Source organism: Camellia sinensis, chromosome 8, assembly GCF_055761805.1.
Source record: "Camellia sinensis isolate YWXY chromosome 8, ASM5576180v1, whole genome shotgun sequence".
NCBI classification, from domain to species: domain Eukaryota; kingdom Viridiplantae; phylum Streptophyta; class Magnoliopsida; order Ericales; family Theaceae; genus Camellia; species Camellia sinensis.
Genome location: NC_138968.1, coordinates 170,172,397 through 170,186,334, shown reverse-complemented (window position 1 = coordinate 170,186,334; position 13,938 = coordinate 170,172,397). Strand labels below are relative to the sequence as shown.

At 44.6% G+C, this 13,938-nt stretch overlaps 1 pseudogene across 1 annotated transcript in view; it reads left to right on the top strand.

Moving 5' to 3' along the window:
• The window catches only part of LOC114285305 (tyrosine--tRNA ligase 1, cytoplasmic-like), a 226,879-nt pseudogene that overhangs the window by 196,904 nt on the left and 16,037 nt on the right, over positions 1–13,938 (top strand). The window contains exon 12 of the transcript XR_014339219.1: positions 8,900–8,924. The product of XR_014339219.1 is annotated as a tyrosine--tRNA ligase 1, cytoplasmic-like (transcript). The remainder of the gene's footprint in view (positions 1–8,899; positions 8,925–13,938) is intronic.

The following is a 13,938-nucleotide window of genomic DNA, read 5'->3' as shown; positions in this document are numbered from 1 at the left end:
CGATCATATTAATAAATCTATCCTTGCCCCAGCCAGTGCATGATTTCCAAAAGTCGAATACTGTTAGCTCATGGAATGGCTGCGGCATAAATCGATCGACATCGGGCTTAGATATTTGGCCGATCAAATTAATAAATCTGCCCTTGCCCCCAGCCAGTGCATGAGCTCCAAAAGCCGAATACTGTTAACTCATGGAGTGGCTGCGGCATAAATCGATCGGCATTGGGCTTAGATATTTGGCCGATCAGATTAATAAATTTGCCCTTGCCCCAGCCAGTGCATGATTTCCAAAAGCCGAATACTGTTAACTCATGGAGTGGCTGCGGCATAAATTGATCGGTATTGGGCTTAGATATTTGGCCGATCAGATTAATAAATCTGCCCTTGCCCCAACCAGTGCATGAGCTCCAAAAGTCGAATACTGTTAGCTCATGGAGTGGCTATGGCATAAATCGATCGGCATCGGGCTTCGATATTTGGCTAATCAGATTAATAAATATGTCCTTGCCCCAGCCAGTGCATGATTTTCAAAAGCCGAATACTTTTAGCTCATAGAGTGGCTGGGGCATAAATCGATCGGCATCGAGCTTAGATATTTAGCCGATCACATTAATAAATCTGCCCTTGCCCCGGCCAACGTATGATTTCCAAAAGCCGAATACTATGAGTTCATGGAGTGGTTACAGCAAAGATCGATTGGCTCTATGTCCAGCCAGCAGTAATTAATGAAACCGCCTCGACGGCGCTGCATGTGTTAAGGATAAATGGGGTGGGTTCTTCGTGCCCATAATTCCACTTATTGTGTTTATACTCGATTGAAACCAGTTTGTTGCAGAAGGTTAGATTAACGCGGATATCAAGTAGACTATTCTTCAACAGCAGAGGAGAAGGGCGAACATTGGCTGAGCTAGACATTTAAATGAATCACAGCAGCGAGCCCACACGCACGGGAGGTAAGACGTCCAAGGAACGGAAAAAACGTCAACCCCCAAGTCGTCGAAGCAGATCACCCCGAAAAGAAAAACAACAACGGGGAAGCTCCCCGCGACCGCGACCGAGAAATGAGCCCGACGCGACGCCGCGACTGTTAAGTTTTGCGATTTTTGTGGGGAATAAACCAATGACGGAGGCGGACTCCATTATTAACAACCTAGGTGTAGCAGTCGAGTTTGCTCAACAGATCTTTCCACCGGAAGTCCAGCAGTCGATGGTTGGTCGAAAAGTTTTCGAAGTATTTCGAGAGGACATCCATGGGGCAGTGAAAGGGCTATATACCGCTTATGAAGTCGGCATGCGCCTGCGCGCCGCCCGACGAGAAATAGAGAAGAAAGACGAAAGAATTCGAAGTTTGAAGGCTCACGCGGAGAAAGCTGAGCGTAAGCTCAAGGAGCTCAAGAAGGCTCAGACCACCGAGCCGCGTGCGGTAAGTCAATCTAACCCATTCGTGGAGGAGAGAGTGACTCAATGGTTGTTAAGTCACGCGATTGCCGATCGAGATACGGCAAGCATGTTTGCCATAGAAAATGCAAGGACCATGGGTTATGAAAAAGGCTTCCACGACGGCCGAAAAGTTGGGATAGACAAGACCAAAGAGAAACTCGTGGAGGAGGTTTGCCGATGCGAGAACCGAGGCTTCAGGCACGGGTGGATTAAGGCTCTCCAAGCCTCAAAAGCACTCTGAGGAGCAGGAGTTGAGTCGGCATCGCCATTATGTCAACATCAGCACTTTCCTTTTGACACCTTCGAAATTGAGAAGAGTGATGACGAGGGCGATGCCGAATAGAATTGAATATATACTGTAAATGCTCCAACACAGATTGGGCGTCAGCTATGTACCTATTGGCTAATTTAATAAAATATTTTATTTTAAATGTTTGTGTTTCATTTTGAACGTTTACATGCCTAATTAGGGATCTCGCTTTGAATTTTTGCATATTTTAATGTCTATGCGGTTGCGCCGGCCCAACTTAATTAAGCATTTCTCTTTCAATGTTTGTATGCTTTAAAGTGTAAACGGCTTTTGCCGGCTCAGTTTAACGAAGCATTCCACTGAATATTTGTATGCTTTAACGTGTAAACGGCTTTTGCTGGCTCAGCTTAACGAAGCATTCCACTGAATATTTGTATGCTTTAAAGTGTAAACTGCTTTTGCCGGCTCAACTTAACGAAGCATTCCACTAAATATTTGTATGCTTTAACGTGTAAACGGCTTTTGCTGGCTCCGCTTAACGAAGCATCACTTTCAATATTTGTATGCTTTAACCTTCGTCGTGAAGGGCACTCCGAATCGGGAGTTTTATTCGGCCCAAACGCATTACACACGGCTCTGGCTCCAAATTCAGACACTTAAATATCGGCCCAAAGGTGTCATGCACCAATGGGGCTCCGAATCTGGAGACTATATTTGCCCAATCGTGACATCCACGAAGGGCACTCCGAATCTGGAGGCTTAATCGACCCAAAGGTGTCATGCACCAATGGGGCTCCGAATTCGAAGACTTTATTTGACCAATCGTGACATCCACGAAGGGCACTCCAAATCCGAAGGCTTAATCGGCCCAAAGGTGTCATGCACCGATGGGGCTCCGAATCTGGAGACTTTATTTGGCCAATCATGACATCCACGAAGGGCGCTCCGAATTCGGAGACTTAATCAACCCAAAGGTGTCATGCACCGATAGGGCTCCAAATTCGGAGACTATTTGGCCAATCGTGACATCCACAAAGGGCGCTCCGAATCCGGAGGCTTAATCGGCCCAAAAGTGTCATGCACCGATGGGGCTCTGAATCCAGAGACTTTATTTGGCCAATCGTGACATCCACGAAGTACGCTCCGAATTCAGAGGCTTAATCGGCCCAAAGGTGTCATGCATCGATGGGGCTCCGAATCCGGAGACTTTATTTGGCCAATCGTGATATCCACGAAGGGCGCTCCGAATCCAGAGGCTTTTGAACTGAATTGCATGATACGGGAATGGAAAACTTTGTATTGCAAGAGTGAAATATGTACATAGTGAACCATTCAAAACTAGTATCATTGCCCACAGGTCGGGTTTAATGATAAAATTTACGCAAGTGCGTTGAATTCCAAGGCCGTGGTAGACTCCTTGCAGACATGTCTTTGAGCCGATATGCCCCTACTCCCGTGATCGAATCGACCTGATATGGGCCGCCCCAGTTAGGACCCAATTTTCCATCAGCCGGTTTGCTAGCAGCTGGGAGTACTTTCTTCAGGACCAACTCTCCTGGAGTGTAGCGGCGCAGCTGAACACATTGATTATACGACTTAGCGAGCTGTTGCTGATACCGTGCCATGGATGCAAGGGCACGGTCTCTTCGTTCTTCAATCAGAATCAAATCCAAGGCCAGCATCATGTCGTTTTGGCCCATATCAAAAACTTTCAATTTCAAGGTTGGGAGGCCGATCTCCAGGGGTATGATTGCTTGCGTTCCAAAGCATAAAGCAAACAGCGTTTTCCTAGTGGATCGCCTCGACGTAGTTCGATGAGCCCACAACACACTTGGCAATTCTTCGACCGATTTGCCTTTAGCTTTCTCTAGCCTCTTCTTGATGCCGTCCAAGATGGATTTGTTAGAGGCCTCAGCTTGACCATTGCTTTGTGGGTAAGCCGGCGTGGAAAAGTAAGGTCGATACCATACTTGCTGCACAGATCTCAGTAAACGCCGCAATCAAACTGGGTGCCGTTATCTGAGATAAGTGCTCTTGGAATGCCGAATCGTGTTATGATATTTCTCCATACAAAGCGCTTAACATTAGCATCCCGAATATGCGTTAATGCCTCCATTTCGACCCATTTTGTGAAGTAATCTGTCGCAATGATCAAGTATCGCTTGTTTCCTGAGGCCCTCGGCAATGGTCCAATGATATCAAGTCCCCACTGGGCGAACGACCAGGGACTGGTGATAGAGCTTAACTCTTCAGCAGGCAGATGGGTTAACGGGGAGAACTTCTGGCACTGTTCACATTTTTTCACATAACATTCGGCATCATCTCTCATTGTCGGCCAATAATACCCCTGTGTTATAGCTCGATGGGCCAAATAGCGCCCGCCAAAATGGGCACCACAGCTACCTTCATGAATTTCAGTCAAGAGTTCCTCAACTTTATCCAGATAAACGCATTCCAGGTATGGACCAGAAAGGGATTTTTTATAAAGCTTTCCTTGCAGATCCAAGTAGTATCGCAAGGCTTTGTTTCGTAGCTTGTGCGTTTCTTTCTTGTCCGCTGGGAGCTGTTCGGAAGACAGGAATGCAGCAATGGAGTCCATCCAACTTGGTCCTGACTCTATGACATTGACCTGGATTTCCTCAGAAGGGCCAATGCTCGTTTCTTGCTGCGTACTCCCCCTTTAGCTGATTGATCACCAATTTTGAATCGTAAAATATAAGCAGACGCCAAGCACCCAAGAGATGTGCATTCCGCAAGCCGGTTAGCAGGGCCTCATATTCGGCCTCGTTATTTGATGCTTCGAAGCCGAGTTTGACAGCCTGCTCAATTATTGCCCCGTTGGGAGCCATTATCACTACTCCGGCCCCGCTGCCGCGTTGATTGGACGATCCATCACAGTACAACTGCCAAATGTCCCCAAAATAAATTCTCCAGTTCGGCTTAGGTTGAATTTTATCAGACATAAAGTCGACAAGACCCCTGGTGAATTCGGCCACAAAGTCGGCAAGCACCTGTCCCTTGATTAAGGTTCTAGGAAGAAACTGGATATCATATTGGCCGAGTTCAAGAACCCACTTTGAAACGCGCCCTGATGCTTCTGCACTACAGAGTATCGACCGAAGGGGGTGGTCCGTTAGTACCCCGATGGTATGCCCCTGAAAGTAATGTATCAGCTTTCTTGCTGCCATGACGAGGGCCAAAATGAGTTTTTCCAACGGAAAGTAGTGTGTTTCGGCGTCAACCATTGCCTTGCTCACATAATACACTGGTCGTTGCTCCCCCATCTCCTCCTTTATCAGTACGGCGCTGATGACCCGATCGAAAACCGCCAGATACAAAATGAGCGGGTCGCCTGCCGAAGGTGTTGTCAAGAGTAGAATTGATCGGAGGTAGGTCTTGAGGCCGTTGAAAGCAACTTAGCACTCGGAGGTCCATTCAAAAGCCTTGCCCTGCCGTAGAGTGTGAAAGAATTGTCAATAGCGATCTGTGGACCGACTGATGAACCTGTTGAGTGCAGCGACCATTCCCATCAACTTTAACCTCTTTCACTAAACGAGGGAAGCCGAGCTCCAAGATTGCTGTAATTTGCCTCGGGTTGGCTTCGATTCCTCGGTGGTTGATAATATAACCCAAGAATTTGCCAGAGCCGATCCCAAACGCACACTTGGAAGCATTCAGCTTCATTTTGTATTTGTGTAAAATGCCGAATGTCTCTTCCAGGTCGGCTAAATGAGTTTGCTCTTCTTTGGACTTGACCACCATATCGTCGATGTACCTTTGCATAGTGTGGCCGAGCTGCTCCTTGAACATGGCAGTGACTAATCTTTGGTAAGTTGCCCCTGCATTCTTCAACCCAAAAGGCATAACCTTATAGCAATAGGTTCCTCTTGGGGTGAGGAATGCAGTCTTGTCTTGGTCCTCCGGATGCAAGGCAATTTGATGGTAGCTTCTGTAAGCATCGAGGAAGCTCATACGCTAATAGCGTGCCGTCGCATCTACAAGTTGGTATATTCTAGGAAGAGGAAAACAATCTTTGGGGCAGGCTTTGTTGAGGTTCGTGAAATCAACGCACCCTCGCCAAGTCCCATTTTTCTTCTTCACAACCATAGTATTAGAGAGCCAAGAAGGGTAGGTCACTTCCCTGATTGCCCTGGCATCAAGCAACCAATCAACCTCTTCAACTACGGCGGTAGTGTGCTCTGCGGCTGACCGTCGGCTTTTTTGAATAATCGGCTTGCATTTGGGGTCAACATTTAAACGGTGCTGCGAAACAGACAGATCTACACCTGGCATCTCATATGGAGTCCTACATCAAGGTTGCCAAGCAGAAAGGAAATCAGCTGCTGCTTGTCGGCTTGATTCAGGGAAGTACCGACCATGAAAAACCTGTCTGGGTTTCCATCAATTTCAACTCAGTCTAGGCTTCCGTGGCCTTTTCACTTGGGAGCCGCCCAACATCGTTGAGGCTCTCCCAATCCGTTACCTCAATAGAGTTCACTTGCAATTCCTTTGGCGTCTTTTCAGTAAGGAGATAACATGCTTGTGCCGATTTCTGGGAGCCACGGATTTGCTCAATGCCGCGTTCTCTCGGGAAGCGTAGCAGCTGATGATAGGTGCTTAGAAAGGCCTACATAGTATGCAACCAAGATCGCCCCATGATGAGATTATACGACGATGGCAGCTTGACGACCAAGAATTCCACATCCACTGTTTGGGAGCCCACTCGAACGGGTAGTGTGATTTTCCCCAACAGGTATTCTGGATTGGCGTTGAAGCCGAATAGTAGATAAGGAGCCGGAGAAAGGTTCGATTCAGAGAAGCCGAGTTTGGTGAATGTCTTGTAATACATAACTTCCGATGTGCTCCCTTGGTCAATGAGTACGCGCTCAACGATGAATCAGTTTACGCGTAACTTAATTACCAAGGGATCAATGTGGGGAAGTGTCACTCCGGCCAAATCTGAATCATCAAAAGCAATGATCGCAGCTTCATAGGGCCGTTTAGCCAGAGTGAGTTGATTTTGAGGGTCGGGATTCGACTGAATCGTATGCACCGCAGATGACATTCACAGGCTGTATATCATGTGGATTACGCTGAGCGGAGGTGAATCCTGTCTTAAGGCTATTGCTTTAGTTGGGTTGTCTTTTCAGACGTACTGTTGTAGCCGACCATCTTGTACCAATTCCTCCAGGCGATCCTTCAATGCATAACAACTCTCAGTATTATGGTCATGATCCTTGTGATACTCGCACCGCCTATCCTGTCTTCGCGTGTCGAGAGGTCCCACCATTTTTTATGGCCATTTGAAGAACGAAAGGTGTTGGATTTTGGACATAACTACGCTGATCGACTCTGACAACTCCGTATATTTCTTGTCGGTGCGCCTGCTATCGACTTGCAGTTATTCATTTGCTCGGTGGGAGCATTAGTCGCTTGATCGGCGAGAATCCCGTCTCTTGTCTCGTTTAGCCCGATGCCACGGTTGAGGGCTCTAAAGTGGTACAGAATTTAACGACTGGGCAATTTCAGAAGGAGCCGTCTTATTGGCCACGTTTCCGGCTTTAACCCGCAAGGCGTCATCTTTCACTTTACAATATTCCTCAACTTTCTTCATCAACGACCAGACTATTTTGGGGGACCGTCTGGTCAAAGAGCTGCGGAGGGCACTGTCGGGATGTAAACCCATCTTGAAGGCGGTAATGGCCATGGAGTCATTGCAAGCATCATCTACCAGATTAAAACACTCTCAATACCGCGCCGAATACGCACGAAGGATTTCCCCCGGTTGAATCTACATTGCCCAGAGGGAATCGGCTTGCTTTGGCTGGACCTCATTAGTGATAAACCTTGCCCTGAAGGATTTTTGGAGTTGGTGGAAGCTCTTGATCGAAGCCGGCTCTAGTTTATAATACCACCTAACAGCCAATGGCCCCAAACTGCTTGGAAATATTCTACACATGAGAGCATCGTCGTCTGCATGCAGCGTCATGGCTTGTTTGCAATGACGGATGTGATCGGTGGGGTCTGATTTACCGTCGTACAAGGTGAATGACGGTGCTTTAAATTTCTTGGGTAACACTACCCCTGCAATCCATCGTACAAAGGGATCGTGCTGGTCTTCTTCATCTGAACTGTTTCTTCTTCGCTTATGCCTTATACATGGACTCTTCAGAGGAACTAGTAGTTTCGGGTCATCCCTTCTTCTTGGGCTCCGAGGATAATGAGCCGGAGTCGCTATCAATGTCTTGTTGTCGGGCTCGAGGTCGTCGACCACCTGCCCTTAGAGGTCATTCTGGATCTTGGCATACAGCTTGTTTGGACTTCACCACTTCCAAGGCCAAATCCTGACGGAGACATTCATTCTCAGCGATCATGTTCTCCAACCTCTATTTGTTTTGCTTTGCTTGTTCCATGATCGCTTGCATGGTCTCAGGCGCTGAAGTTGAGAGCAAGGCAAAGTTCAAGGCGCGTCTTGCGGCGACAGTCTCTGGTCCAAGCATATTTGTTGGAGTGAGGTCATCTCTCTGTGTGGTTTCGTCAGTGACTATCGGAGGGTCTTCCGTTACGCCTGCCATGGATGTATTTGAGTATTCCCTCAGACGGCGCCAATTGTGGGGAAGTGGTTTAGAAATACTCTTCAGATCCTGAGGGACGCTCGTGATCCTTAGCTAGTCACCTAAAAAGGAATGAACACTCCGGTTGGGGGTGCCGGAATTAGCACTCTGACGGATAAGTCAGTGTATACTCTCTTAATTGCTTGTGAGAGGGAGTTTTTATGTGCATCAGGGCCGAGCTAGGCCAAGGCGTGGTAATGGGCCGTTCTGTGGGCCGCAGTAAAAAGGGCTGAGTGAAAGGACCTTGTAGTTAGTTCGGTCCAAATATGGTTACAGTCACCACGGTCGGAGTGGTGATTACCTCGGTCAAAGTATTCGGAGATGAGGTATTTGGGCTTCTTACGGAGGACCTTGCTCTTGTTAGCTCGGTCGAAGCTTGGTATAGTTAGCTCGGTCTTAGCAGGCCAAAACCAAGGTACAAGTGAGGAGAACCGAACTATGTGTTGCATGTGAAGACATTGGGTTAAGTATGACAAAGGACTAGTGTTAGCTCGGTCGTACTGTCATCCAACCGTGGTAAAACCATCTCACTAGGTTTAAGCAGTGAGGGGGGTGTTGAAGGATAAGCATTATTTTTCAAGAGTGTGATTCCTAGGAGGACTCTATATGGAGGAATAAGAGTCCTACTAGGATTGTGCTCTGCGGAACCTATAAAAGCTCACAACATAACCTATGTAGAGGTAAAAACACACAACTTTGATTCTCGGAATACACAGAGCTTTTGTCTATTTGTCTATTTTGCTGACTTAGGCATCGTAGAGGTATCCGACACACACCCGCCGGCTAGCTCATGTTTTTGTTTTCAGGGAGTAAAACGGCGACGTTTGGAGAAGCGCAAACTTGATCAACATGATTATACGAGAAGATTATTCTGCGCTCATACAACTTGTATCTTAAGTTAAGTATACTAGTTCTCACATACCTCTTCCTGGCTAATGTTCTTCTATTTATATCTTTTCTTTCTTGGGCCTCGGGGCTAGGCCCACTTTCGATTCACCGTATAACTATTTATTCGGCTCCTTTTGCTGCAAACCTCTCCACTCGACCCCTTACTCAACCGGCTATTTGGCCGAATAAGTCAGGATTCAAATGTATAAGACGGGGCCGAATGCGATGTAAATATTTAACTTTTCAGGTCCCATCATGCGGCCTGTTTACGACTCCCAATATTCGACCCCCACAAAGTCTTAGCTAGATAAAATAAAAAGCACACTATTTTTACGCTAGCTAGGTAAAATAAAAGGCATACTATTTGTGATACCCCTGTTCTGTAATATGCTAATCGGTCCTTAATTTAAATATGATTATGTGTTTGATATAATTTTGTGTGCCAATTATGTGAATATATGTGATTTTGAAGTTCTATCTGTTCACCGTAGGAATATTTGTTTGAATAATCTTTTTTGGAAATTGAATTGAAGGCCTTACCGACCACAGAACCCGGAATTGATTTCGCCATTGTGACTGGCATAATTTTTAGAGCCTACGGTGAAATTTAATTGAAAAATTGATTCGGACCAGATTAAGCTGAGTCAAGTGATGAATTGGTACCCAATTATTTTATTCTTATTATGTTGACCTAGTGGGATTTGTTGTGTTTTACCATTACACCTCATTTCTCTCCCTTAGATGATTTAGGCTGATCAAACTCTAAGAAAAGAAAAGAGAGGGCAGGCTATTAGAGAGAGAATGAGAGAATTTGGGTGATTTTGGCTCAAGATTTGAGGAACTTCAAGATTAAGCCCAAGATTTTGTTATAGTTTGGGAGATTGAACTCTTGGGTAAGTGAACTCATGGATTTTAGTTTGTAAATTATAAATTCAAGATTTATTAATGGCCAAGAACATGAGTTAGCTGATTATAAGAAAATTGAATTGGTTTTGTTGAATTGGAGGCCATTATGTGCATGCATGTAAGAAAGTACTTTGAATTTGCATGTTTGAGCATGAAAATGTATAATCCATGTACAATTTTAATTGAAGCTCATGTTATAATCATCATTTGTGCTATCTAAGTTGAGAATGGTGAGCATCTCCCACATGCATGTACAAATTATGGGAGAGTAAGTCTTGAATGTTTGAATTTGAGCATGTTGGTGATGAGTTTGACATATTTTGGGGTATACATGTGAATTATTTGTGAATTGAGCTTCATTGGGTTGTGATTTAAGGTTTACATCATGTTAGTATAATTATATTTGAGATTTGAGCCGTAACATGCATGTTTTGTTGGTTGAAAATCGAATTGGAGCTCAAGAACACAGTTCTGGGTTTTCCAGAATTTTGAGGTCCGCTCGAGCGGGGAACCTGACGCTCGAGCGGGAAATGCGTGCTCCCAGTACTTTTTGCAGACTTGATGTCCGCTTGAGCGGGGTAATTAACGCTCGAGCGTGGGAGCTATTTTGACAGGCCTTCCGCTCGAGCGTCCTATTTCACGCTCGAGCGTATTTTTGATGCAACCAGCACTTTTGCAGGCCTATAGGGTTCGCTCGAGCGGGGAAGTCCACGCTCGAGCGGGGACCCTGTTCTCTGAAATTTTGTATGCTCGTTCTGTGTTTTGTTTTCCGTTCTCTTTCACTTGTAAGCGCTCTTAGGCATGTGTTAAGCATTGTAAATGAGTTAATGAGATAAGAATAAAGCCTAAAGAGGAATATGTGAATCAAAGAACGGATTGAACTGTTAGTGACCCCTTTTGTGTTCATGGAATGTGTAGGGTCAAGCTCCAGGGCAAATCCACAAGTCGATCACGGTGAGTAATATCGATATTTGAAAGCTTAGCAATGTCCAACTGTTTATTTCCTTATAAGCTTTATGAGTTGCTAATTGGGATTGTGGACAAAAGTCTGAAATGAACGAGTGAATGGACCGAAGGTCGTTTCGATATGAATAAATGGACCCGAGGTCGTTTTGATAGAAATAAATGGACCTAAGGTTGTTTTGAAATGAATGAGTGGGCCGAAGGCCGTTTTGACACGAATGTATGGGCCGAAGGCCGTTTTGACATAAATGATTGGGCCGAAGGTCGTTTTGGCATAAATGAATAGACCGAAGGTTGTTTTGACATAAATGAACGGACCGAAGGTCGTTTTAATAAAATTGAATGGACCGAAGGTCATTTCGATAGAAATGAATGGGCCGAAGGCCATTTTGACATAAATGATTAGGCCGAAGGCCGTTTTGACATAAATGAATGGATCGAAGGTCGTTTTGACAAGACATGAATGAATGGGCCAGGGGCCGTTTCGACACGAAAGTGTAAATAGGCCTGAAGGCCAGTTTGACACGAGTAATAGTTTGACAATGAAACGAATGAATTGGGCCCGAGGCCGTATGATGTGTTTGGAACCTCAATTACTTAACTTACATGTGTCTATGTATGTATATACTAGTTAAAATGTAAATTGGGCCCAAGGCCATTTGATGTATATTGTTCCAATGTATATTCTTTATTTGATATTATTCACTGGGCTATCGCTCACGCTCATTCATGCATTTGTAGGTGAGCCCAGAGAAGTCCAAACCCAGCCCTAGTGAAGTCATTGTGGAACAACAGAGGTTTTGGGAAAGTCAGCCCTTGTGTCTCACGCACGAGACCCGCCTTCGCCTTTTTGTCATTTTGTTCTATGTTGTCATGTTGGCGAAGTTTTTTGTATATGTCTGCTTATAGTTTTTATGGGTTGACTTAGTTTTGGATGATCCTGTCTGTACAGAACCTATGTCACTATGTTTCTGTTGTGAGTTATTAACGTACATATGTATGGTTTGTTTTGATGTGCCATGTAAGCACAGCTCTATGGACAAAGTTTTAAATTTTGCTTCCCTTTTGGCCCCCTTTACTCTGATGTGTTAAGTCTGTTTTGGTTTGAGGCCGTAGGTAATCTTAGGATTACTGTCCGGTTACATCCTTAACCCATGGGGGCGGGTTCGGGTCGTGACAGAGTGGTATCAGAGCACGAGTTAATAACTCACACACTTGTCCAAAAGAGCAATAAGCGTCTAGATAAGATCTAGGATGCATTCATGTGATAAATATGAATCTGAAAGCATCAAGAATACGCTTAAATGTTTAATGCGAACGATTATGTATTATAAGTTTGTGATTCGCTTGCATTACAACTTATTTGGATACGTATGCTCTTTGGTATATACATACTTGTGACTCTTTTGTGTATAGTATAATACAAGCTTAATCAGATGGTGAGTAATAACTCTGTAAAGTTATGGTTTTGTATGAATGAATAATTGTTCAAAATTCTCCTTGAACGTAATTGTGGTATCCTTAGCGGAGGCCCTCGCCCAGGAGACATAATACTGTGGCTTATGGTCATGGGGCCCTAGCCCGGGGGAAATAATACCGTGGCACAGGCCCTCGCCCGGGGGAAACAATACCGTGGCCTATGTATGAGACATGTTACCGGTACGGAAGGTTCCATTATGGAACTTGATATGCTTGACCAACATGATATGTTACGCTAAAGGAAATACCACACATGATTCGAATATGAGATATGAATTGTTACACTAATGTGTACAACAAGTTTGTTTTGATATAATGCACATACATGAATATATAAATCATGAAAAGTTGTCTATGTGCATTCAATTCTGCCTACGGGTGTCTATGTGAAATATGAACATGATTTGAATATATAATTACTTAGTAAATGTTCATCATGCGATATCTGATAAGTATGCAATTATCTGTTACGTATGTGATTAATTACGTACGAGATGCGAAACGAGAATATAAAGACGTGCGTATGTGTGACTATGTGTTTATTTTTGTATTGGAAATCCTGGTATTTGGCATGATTTAATAAGAGTTTGTGGAGAGGATGGTTAAATTAAGGGCATACGAGCTGGAAGGCTCTTTCACAGCCCGACTTGATAGACAGGAAAGGATGGTACAAGAAATGGCAAAGATCTTAAGACAACAACGTCAGTTGCCGCTACGGCGAGAACCTTTGCCACCACCAGTGTACGAAACATCGAGGAGTTTGTTATCGGATTTCTGGGGTTTGTTATAGGTGTGGTGAAATGGGCCGTATGGTAAAGAACTGTCCCCGAACTGAACAAAATGTGAATAAATCTTCTGCCTCAGCTAGATTCGTACCAGTGGTAGGAATTGCTACTCAGGATGGAGTAATTACACTCATCCCAAAAAGTGCTCAAAATACTGCGAACGCTATCCCAGGTATTTATACTGTTTATGAACAAATGCTCATGTGTTGATTGATTCTGAATTAGTACACGTGTACATCTTTGCTTGGGATATTATTTGATTCGGATCGGCATATTTTTCCATATCTGCTGCATGTGTATCTGGATCAGTTAGACCTACATGATTGAGACCGTGTTCATTGGAGATATATGCCCCGTTTAGGAAATTTGTGAAATACGTTTTGGGATATTGATTGACTCTACACATGCACATGTATATCTAAACCTATGCTCAGGTTGATTTGCTATGTTACTGTCTTCAATGACTAAACCACTGGAATTGTGACTTTGTGATTGTATAATTGAGTTGAGCACCCCAAATGATAAACTCTATAATTGTGAGACCATGCATTTTGATGGGTAGAAAATTGACTGGATTATGTGACTATACTGGGCTCGACTCATAAACCTACAT